Source organism: Chiloscyllium plagiosum, unplaced genomic scaffold (genome assembly GCF_037043375.1).
Source record: "Chiloscyllium plagiosum isolate Xiang-an unplaced genomic scaffold, Cpla_swu_hap1 HiC_scaffold_6, whole genome shotgun sequence".
NCBI lineage: Eukaryota > Metazoa > Chordata > Chondrichthyes > Orectolobiformes > Hemiscylliidae > Chiloscyllium > Chiloscyllium plagiosum.
Window position 1 is genome coordinate 103,507,920 of NW_028270144.1, and position 12,356 is coordinate 103,520,275.

A 12,356-nucleotide genomic window follows, 5' to 3' on the forward strand; every position below is an offset into this window, starting at 1 on the left:
AAGATGTACTATTTCAAAAGGGCATCAATTGTTTGAAATACGCATTCTGTCTAAATACAAGAAGCTTAACTTCACATTTAAATTTACAGAAAGTTAATTAAACAAACAATTGTTTAGAATTCAACTGCCTGACAGTTCCTTAAAAAACTGATCTTATCTATCCATCTGGTGAAACATTTTGTACATTAAATATTCAAGTAAAATATATAATTATTTTAATCTGTATGCCCTCAAAATTCAAAAAATATTTATAGATATCTCTCGCAGGGGGTGGGGTGCATTATTTTAAAAACAATCAGCAATTTTTCAACTGAATCTCAATGGTGGATTCTGCAGCTTTAAACTGCCTTTGTTTATTAAAAAAGTATACACTTTTCATGAAGGTACAGAAAGTAATGTAACATATAATACTACAGAGCTGAGCAAAATAATGCACATATTCTTCATAATGTATCAAGGTCAAATAAAGGGTAGCTAATTTAACCAGGATAAATAGCGTCTGTCCATTTTGTTGTCATACTAAACATACAAGCAGAAGGTCTGTTAGTTCCATAACAAAGTTGGTGTATTAAACAGTAATGTCCAATCCTTTTTGAGAAAAGAGAGATATGAACTGGCATATAAAGGGAGAACAAAGGGGAATAAGGTTGAGTGGAAAACGTCTGTGACAAATTCAAGCTAAGTGTGGTGGTGGGGGCGGGGAAGTGGTAAATAAATTGATGGCACACCAAAAACGACTCTCAAAAATGGGGAAAAGTTGTCCGAGTATTCCTTCTGATTCATTTGGATTAAATATGCAAATTAGCAACATCAAGATGATGGTAGATGGTGTATCTGTTTGTAAAGCAGGCTCACACCACATGACTGAGAGGAGCTATCTTACAATACAAGACTTGTGCAGAGTTGCAAGAATTTGGTGACCATCTTATTGGACAATGTGAGGCACTGTGCTGTTAATTGACATGATTGCTTTGAAAATCACAACTAAGTAAAGCCTGGTTAGTGCCGGGAGGAAGATTTGTTAATTCATCCACCCTCCAACCAACAACAATGATTTGCATTCAGATAGTTCCTGAGCTGCTGCACAAATGGAAATGGACAGGATACTTGATGCTGAGCCATGTACAGAAATATTTCAATGACTGAAAGTTGCTTCACGTGAAGTTTGTTGAGAAGACACTTAAAAGAGAGAAGCAAAGGGCTTTGAAATGGCGTTCCTGAGATCAGGGCAATAACTTTCCACATCTTTTAAAAGGGTTGGCAAGAGAAATTGATTGAATGGGAGGCAAAAGTTCAGTTTCTCCAAAACGAATTAAAGTTTTGCTCTGTCAGAACCCTTCAGGCACCAACATAGCCTGTTTTGCATTTGTTAGCCTACCATTGTTAACATCCCGGTCCACTGGAGTTACATCTGTGGGTACAATCTTGATAAGACAAAAATAGGAAACCAATGTGTTCACAAAGCAGGCTATGTATATGAGGTACATACCTGGTGGAGTAGGCTTCTTCCTTTAAACTCCAGTCAATACAAACTCCTCCAGTTATAACCAAGGTATCACTGTGCCCAAACATTGAGAGTGTCACGATGAAGCCTCGCCATATTAATCACCTCATGAGAAGGCTCAGTCATATGAGTCTGGCTTGTCGTTGTGAAGCATGAACAGTGTTATGGGTGAAGCCTGCCCAAGTGAGACATCACACTTGCTGACAGCAGCAAACCTGATGAGAGTGGGGTTGAACTCAAAAGATCACCTTCTGTGGTTGTGTCCTTGTCTAATTTAAGGTAATTGGGGAAAAGGTGTCAGACATGTATGTTTTCCTAATTGTAAGAGGTCAATGACATGATGGTGAGTGAGCTACTGAACTTTGTAGTTCCTTTTGTGTTTTAAGTAGATCTATGAGAGGCAGCACACCTGTGGACAGATGTATCCTGTGGAGGTACAGAAGTAGCTGCAGTAAAGACACCATACCTGATGAAGACACTTAGGAGCCAACCTCTTGTGTGATATCCCTCTGCAGTGGCAATTTTACAGTGCTAACTCACACTGATAGGGACAGAGCCAGCCCCTTGGGATTGTGAAACGACAGCAACTAACACTGTGCAATATCCTCTGCTCCCAAAGTACAGGTAAAAACAATGACTGCAGATGCTGAAAACCAGATTCTGGATTAGTGGTGCTGGAAGAGCACAGCAGTTCAGGCAGCATCCAAAGAGCTTCGAAATCGACGTTTTGGGCAAAAGCCCTTCATCAGGAATAAAGGCAGTGAGCCTGGAGCGTGGAGAGATAAGCTAGAGGAGGGTGGGGGTGGGGAGAAAGTAGCATAGAGTACAATGGGTGAGTGAGGGAGGGGATGAAGGTGATAGGTCGGGGAGGAGGGTGGAGTGGATAGGTGGAAAAGAAGATAGGCAGGTGAGACAAGTCATGGGGACAGTGCTGAGCTGGAAGTTTGGAACTGGGGTGAGGTGGGGGAAGGGGAAATGAGGAAACTGTTGAAGTCCACATTGATGCCCTGGAGTTGAAGTGTTCCGAAGCGGAAGATGAGGCGTTCTTCCTCCAGACGTCTGGTGGTGAGGGAGCAGCGGTGAAGGAGGCCCAGGACCTCCATGTCCTCGGCAGAGTGGGAGGGGGAGTTGAAATGTTGGGCCACGGGGCGGTGTGGTTGATTGGTGCGGGTGTCCCGGAGATGTTCCCTAAAGCGCTCTGCGAGGAGGCGCCCAGTCTCCCCAATGTAGAGGAGACCGCATCGGGAGCAACGGATACAATAAATTATATTAGTGGATGTGCAAGTAAAACTTTGATGGATGTGGAAGGCTCCTTTAGGGCCTTTGATAGAGGTGAGGGAGGAGGTGTGGGTGCAGGTTTTACAGTTCCTGCGGTGGCAGGGGAAAGTGCCAGGATGGGAGGGTGGGTTGTAGGGGGGTGTGGACCTGACCGGGTAGTCACGAAGGGAACGGTCTTTGTGGAAGGCGGAAAGGGGTGGGGAGGGAAATATATCCCTGGTGGTGGGGTCTGTTTGGAGGTGGCGGAAATGTCGGCGGATGATTTGGTTTATGCGAAGGTTGGTAGGGTGGAAGGTGAGAACCAGGGCCGTTCTGTCCTTGTTACGGTTGGAGGGGTGGGGTCTGAGGGCGGAGGTGCGGGATGTAGACGAGATGCGTTGGAGGGCATCTTTAACCACTTGGGAAGGGAAATTGCGGTCTCTAAAGAAGGAGGCCATCTGGTGTGTTCTGTGGTGGAACTGGTCCTCCTGGGAGCAGATCCGGCGGAGACGGAGGAATTGGGAATACGGGATGGCATTTTTGCAAGAGGTAGGGTGGAAAGAGGTGTAATCCAGGTAGCTGTGGGAGTCGGTGGGTTTGTAAAAAATGTCAGTGTCAAGTCGGTCATCATTAATGGAGATGGAGAGGTCCAGGAAGGGGAGGGAGGTGTCAGAGATGGTCCAGGTAAATCTAAGGTCAGGGTGGAATGTGTTAGTGAAATTGATGAATTGCTCAAACTCCTTGCGGGAGCACGAGGTGGCGCCAATGCAGTCATCAATGTAGCGGAGGAAGAGGTGGGGAGTGGTGCCGGTGTAATTATGGAAGATCAACTGTTCTACGTAGCCAACAAAGAGACAGGCATCGCTGGGGCCCATCCATGTGCCAATGGCTATCCCTTTGGTCTGGATGAAGTGGAAGGATTCAAAGGAGAAATTGTTAAGGGTGAGTCAGCATCTGAGTGAAACAGTCTGGGAAGAGTGTCCTTCAGTCAGCATCTGAGTGTAAGAGTCTAGGAATAGTGTCCTTCAGTCAGCATGTGAGTGTAACAGTCTCGGAATAGTGTCCTTCAGTCAGCATCTGAGCGAAACAGTCGGAGAAGAGTGTCCTACAGTCAGCATCTGAGTGTAACAGTCTAGGAATAGTGTCCTTCAGTCAGCATCTGAGCGAAACAGTCTGAGAAGAGTGTCCTTCAGTCAGCATCTGAGTGAAACAGTCTGGGAAGAGTGTCCTACAGTCAGCATCTGAGTGAAACAGTCTGGGAAGAGTGTCCTACAGTCAGCATCTGTGTGAAACAGTCTGGGAAGAGTGTCCTACAGTCAGCATCTGAGTGAAACAGTCTGGGAAGAGTGTCCTACAGTCAGCATCTGCATGAAACAGTCTGAGAAGAGTGTCCTACAGTCAGCAACTGAATGAAATAATCTGGGAAGAGTGTCCTACAGTCAGCATCTGAATGGAACAGTCTGGGAAGAGTGTCCTACAGTCAGTATCTGAATGAAACAGTCTGGGAAGAGTGTCCTTCAGTGAGCATCTGAATGAAGCAGTCTGGAAAGAGTGTCCTTCAATCAGCATCTGAGTGAAACAGTCTGGGAAGAGTGTCCTACAGTCAGCATCTGAGTGTAACAGTCTAGGAAGAGTGTCCTTCAGTCAGCATCTGAGTGAAACAGTCTGAGAAAAGTGACCTTCAGTCAGCATCTGAATGAAACAGTCTGGGAAGAGTGTCCTTCAGTCAGCATCTGAATGAAACAGTCTGGGAAGTGTCCTTCAGTCAGCATCTGAGTGTAACAGTCTGGGAAGAGTGTCCTTCAGTCAGCATCTGAGTGTAACAGTCCAGGAATAGTGTCCTTCAGTCAGCATCTGAGCGAAACAGTCTGGGAAGAGTGTCCTACAGTCAGCATCTGAGTGAAACAACCTGGGAAGAGTGTCCTTCAGTCAGCATCTGAATGAAACAATCTGGGAAGAGTGTCCTTCAATCAACATCTGAGTGAAACAGTCTGAGAAGAGTGTCCTTCAATCAGCATCTGAGTGAAACAGTCTGAAAAGAGTGTCCTTCAATCAGCATCTGAGTGAAACAGTCTGAGAAGAGTGTCCTTCAGTCAGCATCTGAATGAAACAGTCTCGGAAGAGTGTCCTTCAGTCAGCATCTGAATGAAACAGTCTGGGAAGAGTGTCCTACAGTCGGCATCTGAGTGAAACAGTCTGGGAAGAGTGTCCTTCAGTCAGCATCTGAATGAAACAGTCTCGGAAGAGTGTCCTTCAGTCAGCATCTGAATGAACCAGTCTGGAAAGAATGTCCTTCAATCAGCATCTGAGTGAAACAGTCTGGGAAGAGTGTCCTACAGTCAGCATCTGAGTGAAACAGACTGGGAAGAGTGTCCTTCAGTCAGCATCTGAGTGAAACAGTCTGGGAAGAGTGTCCTACAGTCAGCATCTGAGTGAAACAGTCTGAGAAAAGTGTCCTACAGTCAGCATCTGAATGAAACAGTCTGGGAAGAGTGTCCTTCAGTCAGCATCTGAATGAAACAGTCTGGGAAGTGTCCTTCAGTCAGCATCTGAGTGTAACAGTCTGGGAAGAGTGTCCTACAGTTAGCATCTGAATGAAACAGTCTGGGAAGAGTGTCCTACAGTCAGCATCTAAGTGAAACAGTCTGGGAAGAATGTCCTTCAGTCAGCATCTGAATGAAACAGTCTGGGAAGAGTTTCCTACAGTCAGCATCTGAATGAAACAGTCTGAGAAGAGTGTCCTTCAGTCAGCATCTGAATGAAACAGTCTGGAAAGAATGTCCTACAGTCAGCATCTGCGTGAACCAGTCGGGAAGAGTGTCCTACAGTAAGCATCTGAGTGAAACAGTCTGGGAAGAGTGTCCTACAGTCAGCATCTGCGTGAAACAGTCAGAGAAGAGTGTCCTTCAGTCAGCATCTGAATGAAACAGTCTGGGAAGAGTGTCCTTCAGTCAGCATCTGAGTGAAACAGTCTGGGAAGAGTGTCCTACAGTCAGCACCTGAGTGAAACAGTCTGGGAAGAGTGTCCTTCAGTCAGCATCTGAGTGAAACAGTCTGGGAAGAGTGTCCTTCAATCAGCATCTGAGTGAAACAGTCTGAGAAGGGTGTCCTTCAATCAGCATCTGAGTGAAACAGTCTCGGAAGAGTGTCCTTCAGTCAGCATCTGAGTGAAACAGTCTGGGAAGTGTCCTACAGTCAGCATCTGAGTGAAACAGTCTGAGAAAAGTGTCCTACAGTCAGCATCTGAATGAAACAGTCTGGAAAGAATGTCCTACAGTCAGCATCTGCGTGAACCAGTCGGGAAGAGTGTCCTACAGTCAGCATCTGAGTTAAACAGTCTGGGAAGAGTGTCCTACAGTCAGCATCTAAGTGAAACAGTCAGAGAAGAGTGTCCTTCAGTCAGCATCTGAATGAAACAGTCTGGGAAGAGTGTCCTTCAGTCAGCATCTGAATGAAACAGTCAGAGAAGAGTGTCCTTCAGTCAGCATCTGAGTGAAACAGTCTGGGAAGAGTGTCCTACAGTCAGCATCTGAATGAAACAGTCTGGGAAGAGTGTCCTTCAGTCAGCATCTAAGTGAAACAGTCTGGGAAGAGTGTCCTTCAGTCAGCATCTGAGTGAAACAGTCTGGGAAACGTGTCCTACAGTCAGCATCTGAATGAAACAGTCTGGGAAGAGTGTCCTACAGTCAGCATCTAAGTGAAACAATCTGGGAAAAGTGTCCTATAGTCAGCATCTGAGTGAAAGAGTCTGGGAAGAGTGTCCTTCAATCAGCATCTGAGTGAAACAGTCTGGGAGGAGTGTCCTTCAATCAGCATCTGAGTGAAACAGTCTGGGAGGAGTGTCCTTCAGTCAGCATCTGAGTGAAACAGTCTGGGAAGAGTGTCCTTCAATCAGCATCTGAGTGAAACAGTCTGGGAGGAGTGTCCTTCAGTCAGCATCTGAGTGAAACAGTCTGGGAAGAGTGTCCTTCAATCAGCATCTGAGTGAAACAGTCTGGGAGGAGTGTCCTTCAGTCAGCATCTGAGTGAAACAGTCTGGGAGGAGTGACCTTCAGTCAGCATCTGAGTGAAACAGTCTGGGAAGAGTGTCCTTCAATCAGCATCTGAGTGAAACAGTCTGGGAGGAGTGTCCTTCAGTCAGCATCTGAGTGAAACAGTCTGGGAAGAGTGTCCTTCAATCAGCATCTGAGTGAAACAGTCTGGGAGGAGTGTCCTTCAGTCAGCATCTGAGTGAAACAGTCTGGGAAGAGTGTCCTTCAATCAGCATCTGAGTGAAACAGTCTGGGAGGAGTGTCCTTCAATCAGCATTTGAGTGAATCAGTCTGGGAGGAGTGTCCTTCAATCAGCATTTGAGTGAATCAGTCTGGGAAGAGTGTCCTTCAATCAGCATTTGAGTGAATCAGTCTGGGAAGAGTGTCCTTCAATCAGCATCTGAGTGAAACAGTCTGGGAGGAGTGTCCTTTAGTCAGCATCTGAGTGAAACTGTCTGGGAGGAGTGTCCTTCAATCAGCATCTGAGTGAAACAGTCTGGGAGGAGTGTCCTTCAATCAGCATCTGAGTGAAACAGTCTGGGAGGAGTGTCCTTCAATCAGCATCTGAGTGAAACAGTCTGGGAGGAGTGTCCTTCAATCAGCATTTGAGTGAATCAGTCTGGGAGGAGTGTCCTTTAGTCAGCATCTGAGTGAAACTGTCTGGGAGGAGTGTCCTTCAATCAGCATCTGAGTGAAACAGTCTGGGAGGAGTGTCCTTCAGTCAGCATTTGAGTGAAACAGTCTGGGAAGAGTGTCCTTCAGTCAGCATCTGAGTGAAACAGTCTGGGAAGTGTGTCCTGTCAGCATCTGAGTGAAACAGTCTGGGAAGAGTGTCCTTCAGTCAGCATCTGAGTGAAACAGTCTGGGAAGAGTGTCCTACAGTCAGCATCTGAGTGAAACAGTCTGGCAATTGTGTCCTACAGTCAGCATCTGAATGAAACAGTCTGGGAAGTGTGTCCTACAGTCAGCATCTGAATGAAACAGTCTGAAAAGAGTGTCCTTCAGTCAGCATCTTAATGAAACAGTCTGAGAAGAGTGTCCTTCTGTCAGCATCTGAGTGAAACAGTCTGGGAAAAGTGTCCTTCTGTCAGCATCTGAGTGAAACAGTCTGGGAAGTGTGTCCTGTCAGCATCTGAGTGAAACAGTCTGGGAAGAGTGTCCTTCAGTCAGCATCTGAGTGAAACAGTCTGGGAAGAGTGTCCTTCAGTCAGCATCTGAGTGAAACAGTCTGGGAAGAGTGTCCTACAGTCAGCATCTGAGTGAAACAGTCTGGGAAGTGTGTCCTACAGTCAGCATCTGAATGAAACAGTCTGGGAAGTGTGTCCTACAGTCAGCATCTGAATGAAACAGTCTGAAAAGAGTGTCCTTCAGTCAGCATCTGAATGAAACAGTCTGAGAAGAGTGTCCTTCTGTCAGCATCTGTGTGAAACAGTCTGGGAAAAGTGTCCTTCTGTCAGCATCTGAGTGAAACAGTCTGGGAAGTGTGTCCTGTCAGCATCTGAGTGAAACAGTCTGGGAAGAGTGTCCTTCAGTCAGCATCTGAGTGAAACAGTCTGGGAAGAGTGTCCTTCAGTCAGCATCTGAGTGAAACAGTCTGGGAAGAGTGTCCTACAGTCAGCATCTGAGTGAAACAGTCTGGGAAGTGTGTCCTACAGTCAGCATCTGAATGAAACAGTCTGGGAAGTGTGTCCTACAGTCAGCATCTGAATGAAACAGTCTGAAAAGAGTGTCCTTCAGTCAGCATCTGAATGAAACAGTCTGAGAAGAGTGTCCTTCTGTCAGCATCTGAGTGAAACAGTCTGGGAAAAGTGTCCTTCTGTCAGCATCTGAGTGAAACAGTCTGGGAAAAGTGTCCTTCTGTCAGCATCTGAGTGAAACAGTCTGGGAAGTGTGTCCTGTCAGCATCTGAGTGAAACAGTCTGGGAAGTGTGTCCTTCAGTCAGCATCACAGTGTAACAGTCTGGGAAGAGTATCAAAAGTGACACAAGGCAAGCAGAAGCAGCTGATTGGGTACGGTCAGGTGAATACTCATACTATAATTATCTCTATAACTTGTAATGTCATTATGTTGGGTTTTCAGTTTATAAACGCAATAGTGCAGACTTTCAGAGTAGAAGTGCCCTAGAGTAAATAGTATTATTTGATTTTAAGGGAAATCTAAGGGATTAATTTAAAGGTGCAAGTCATGGAAGGAGAGCTTAAGACCATGGCATGCTCCTCCTGCTCAGAGTGGAAAGCTGAGCATAGTTCCAGGGGGTCCAAAACCAGCACATATGCAGGAAGAGTCTCCATCTGCCGTTCCGAGAAGCCCAAGTTTGGGTGCAAGGACCAAGACTATCTTGAGCAACCACAGGATATTCTAGAGTGGGAGGGTGAATAGCCAATGGTCAAGGTAATCATTGGAACCAACAAAATAGATAAGAAATGGGATAAGGTCGAGAATACGGGGAGTTAAGAAGCAAGTTTAAAAAGTAGGACGTCAAATATAGTGATCATAGGAATGCTTCCAGATCCCCATGCTAATTAGAGTGGAAATAGCAGGTTATTTCAGATGAATACATGGCTGGAGAGATGGTGTGAGGGAAAAGTTTCAGATTCCTGACATTAGGACTAGTTCTGTGGGAGGTGGGACCAGTACCAGCTGAATGGGCTATACCTGATCAGATTCCCTACAGTATGGAAACAGGCCCTTCGACCCAACAAGAGTAACCCAAAGAGTAACCCACCCAGACCCATTCCCCTACATTTACCCCTGATTAATGCATCTAACACTATGGGCAATTTAGCATGGCCAATTCACCTAACCTGCACATCTTTGGATTGTGGGAGGAAACCGGAGCACCCGGAGGAAACCCACACAGACACAGGGAGAATGTGCAAACTCCACACAGACAGTCGCCTGAGGTTGGAATTGAATCGAGGTTCCTGGTGCTGTGAGGCAACAGTGCTAACTACTGAGCCACCATGCCACCTCTGGGAAGGATTGGAACTGAGGTCCTGTTGGGGGGTGAGATGGGGGGGGGGTTTGTATTTACTGATGGGGTTGGAAAAGGTTAAAACTAAGACAGAATGGGGATGGGAACCTTTACAGGGAGACAGGAGAGAGGGCAGAAACAAAAGATAGAATTGGAAATAATAAAAAGGGATAGATAGAGAATTCAAGGCCAAGAATCAAGCCTGACCTCAGTGCAAAATAATGCTAAGAATGTTAAAAAGATAAGCCTTGAGGTCTTATGTCTTAATGTGTGAAACATTGCAATGCTGTGGATTAATTAGTCACAAAAATATACACAAATGGGTCTGATATGCTTAGGACTATGGAGATGTGACTGCAATGTGACCGTGGGTGGGAATTGAACATCTCGGGGTATTCGGTTTTTAGGAAGGAAGCAATTTAAACTTCAGCAGAAGAGGACAAAATGATTAATTGAGAGAGTGGGGGAATAAAATATGAGAGGAAGCTGGCTGGGAACATACAAATTGACTGTAAAAGATTCTGTGGTTATGTTAACAGAAAAAGATTAATAAAGACAAATGTAGGCCTCTTACAATCAGAAAAAGGGGAAGTTATAATGGGGAATAAAGAGGTGGTAGACAAATTAAATACATATTTTGGCACTATCTTTATCAACAACACAAAAAATATTACAATAATGTTGGGGAACACAGGCTAGTGAGAGGGAAGAACTGAAGGAAATAAGTATTAGTCAGGATATTGTGTAGGGAAAATGATGGGATTAAAGAGCAATAGTTCAAAACTAGCAGGCATGTTTTTTAAGTTGAGGGGTGAAAAGGACTTGAGGGGCAACATTTTTACACAGAATGGTTTGTGTGTGTGAACTGCCAGAGGAAGTGGTGGATGCAGGTACAGTTACAACATTTAATAGACATTCAGATAAGTACATGAATAGAAAAGATTTGGTGGGATATGGGCCAAGTGCAGGCAGGTGGGAGTAGTTTAGTTTGAGAACATGGTCAGCATGGACTTGTTGGACTGAAGGGTCTGTTTCCATGCTGTATGACTCCATGACTCTGACTAAATCCCCAAGGCCCAACAATTTACGGGAGTAGCCCTAGAAATTGTGAATGCATTGGTGATCGTCGTTCAAAATTATGGAACAGCTATGGAACATCATTGAAGATTGAAGCATAGATAATGTAACCCCACAATATGAAGAAAAAGTTAGAGATAAAACAAGAAATTATTGACTGGTTAGCCTGACATTGTTACTGGAGATAATGCCAGAGTCTATCACGAAAGATTTAATAACAGATTACTTTGAAAACAGTGAGAGGATCTGACAGAGTCAGCATGGATTTAGGAAATGGAGATCTTGCTTGGGAATTCTAGGATGGAATGAGTGGAGTTGATAAATGTGAACCTGTGGATGTGATTTACTTGAACTTTCGGAAGGCTTTCGATAAGATCCCACATCAAATATTAACATATAAAATTAAAGCACACGGAATTGGGGGTGTATTGACGTGGGTAGCGAACTGGCAGACAGGAAACAAGAAATAGGAATAAATGGGAGTGGTAGGCAGTACATGATGGGGTACTGCAGGGATCACTGCTTGGACCCCAGCTAGTCACAATATATATTAAAGGTTTAGATGTGGAAATTAAAGGTAATAGCCACATGTTTGCAGAGAACGTCTATCTGGGTGAGAGGGTCGACCATGAGGAGGATGCAGAGATGTTTCTGTGTGATTTGGACAAGCTAAGTGGAAAAATGCATGACAAATGCAGTATAATGTGAATAAATGTGAGGTTATCCACTTTGGTAGCAAAAACAGGAAGGCGGATTATTATTTGAATGGGGATAGATTGGAAAAGGAGGAGGTGCAACAAGGCCTGGTATCTTTGTACACTAGTTGCTGAATGTAAGCATTCAGGTGCAGCAGGTGATGGAGAAAACAAATGGTGTGTTAGCCTTCATAGCAAGAGGATTCGAGTACAAGAGCAGGGACATCTTGCTGTAATTGTATAGGGCATTGGCTTGATCACACCTGGAGTTTTGTGTGTAGTTTTGGTCTCCTGAGGAAGGGTGTTCTTGCTACAGAGGGAGTACAGCAAAGATTTACAAGAGTGACTCCTGGGATGGCAAAACTGACACATGAACAGAGACTGGATTGGTTAAAATTACGTTCACTGGAGTGGGGATCTCATAGAAAAGTATAAAATTCTAATAGGACCAGACAGGGTAAATGCAGGAGGAATGCTTCCGATGAGCACAAAGTCAACAACCAGGGGTCACAGTTTAAGGATACAGAGGAGGTCATTCAGAATTGAGATGAGGAGAAATGTCTTCACCCAGAGAATTGCTGGTAGAATTCTCTGCCTCAGAAAGCAGTTGAGGCCAAAATATGGAACGTTTTCAAGGAGGAGTTAGATATTGTTCTTAGGGCTAAAGGGATCAAAGGGTATGGGGCAAAAGCAGTAACATGATACTAAGTCAGATGATCAGTGATGATCATAATGAAGGGCAGAACAGGCTTGAAGGGCCAAATGGCCCATTCCTCCTCCTATTTTCTATGTTTATGTTTCTATCCGTCCTGGATTG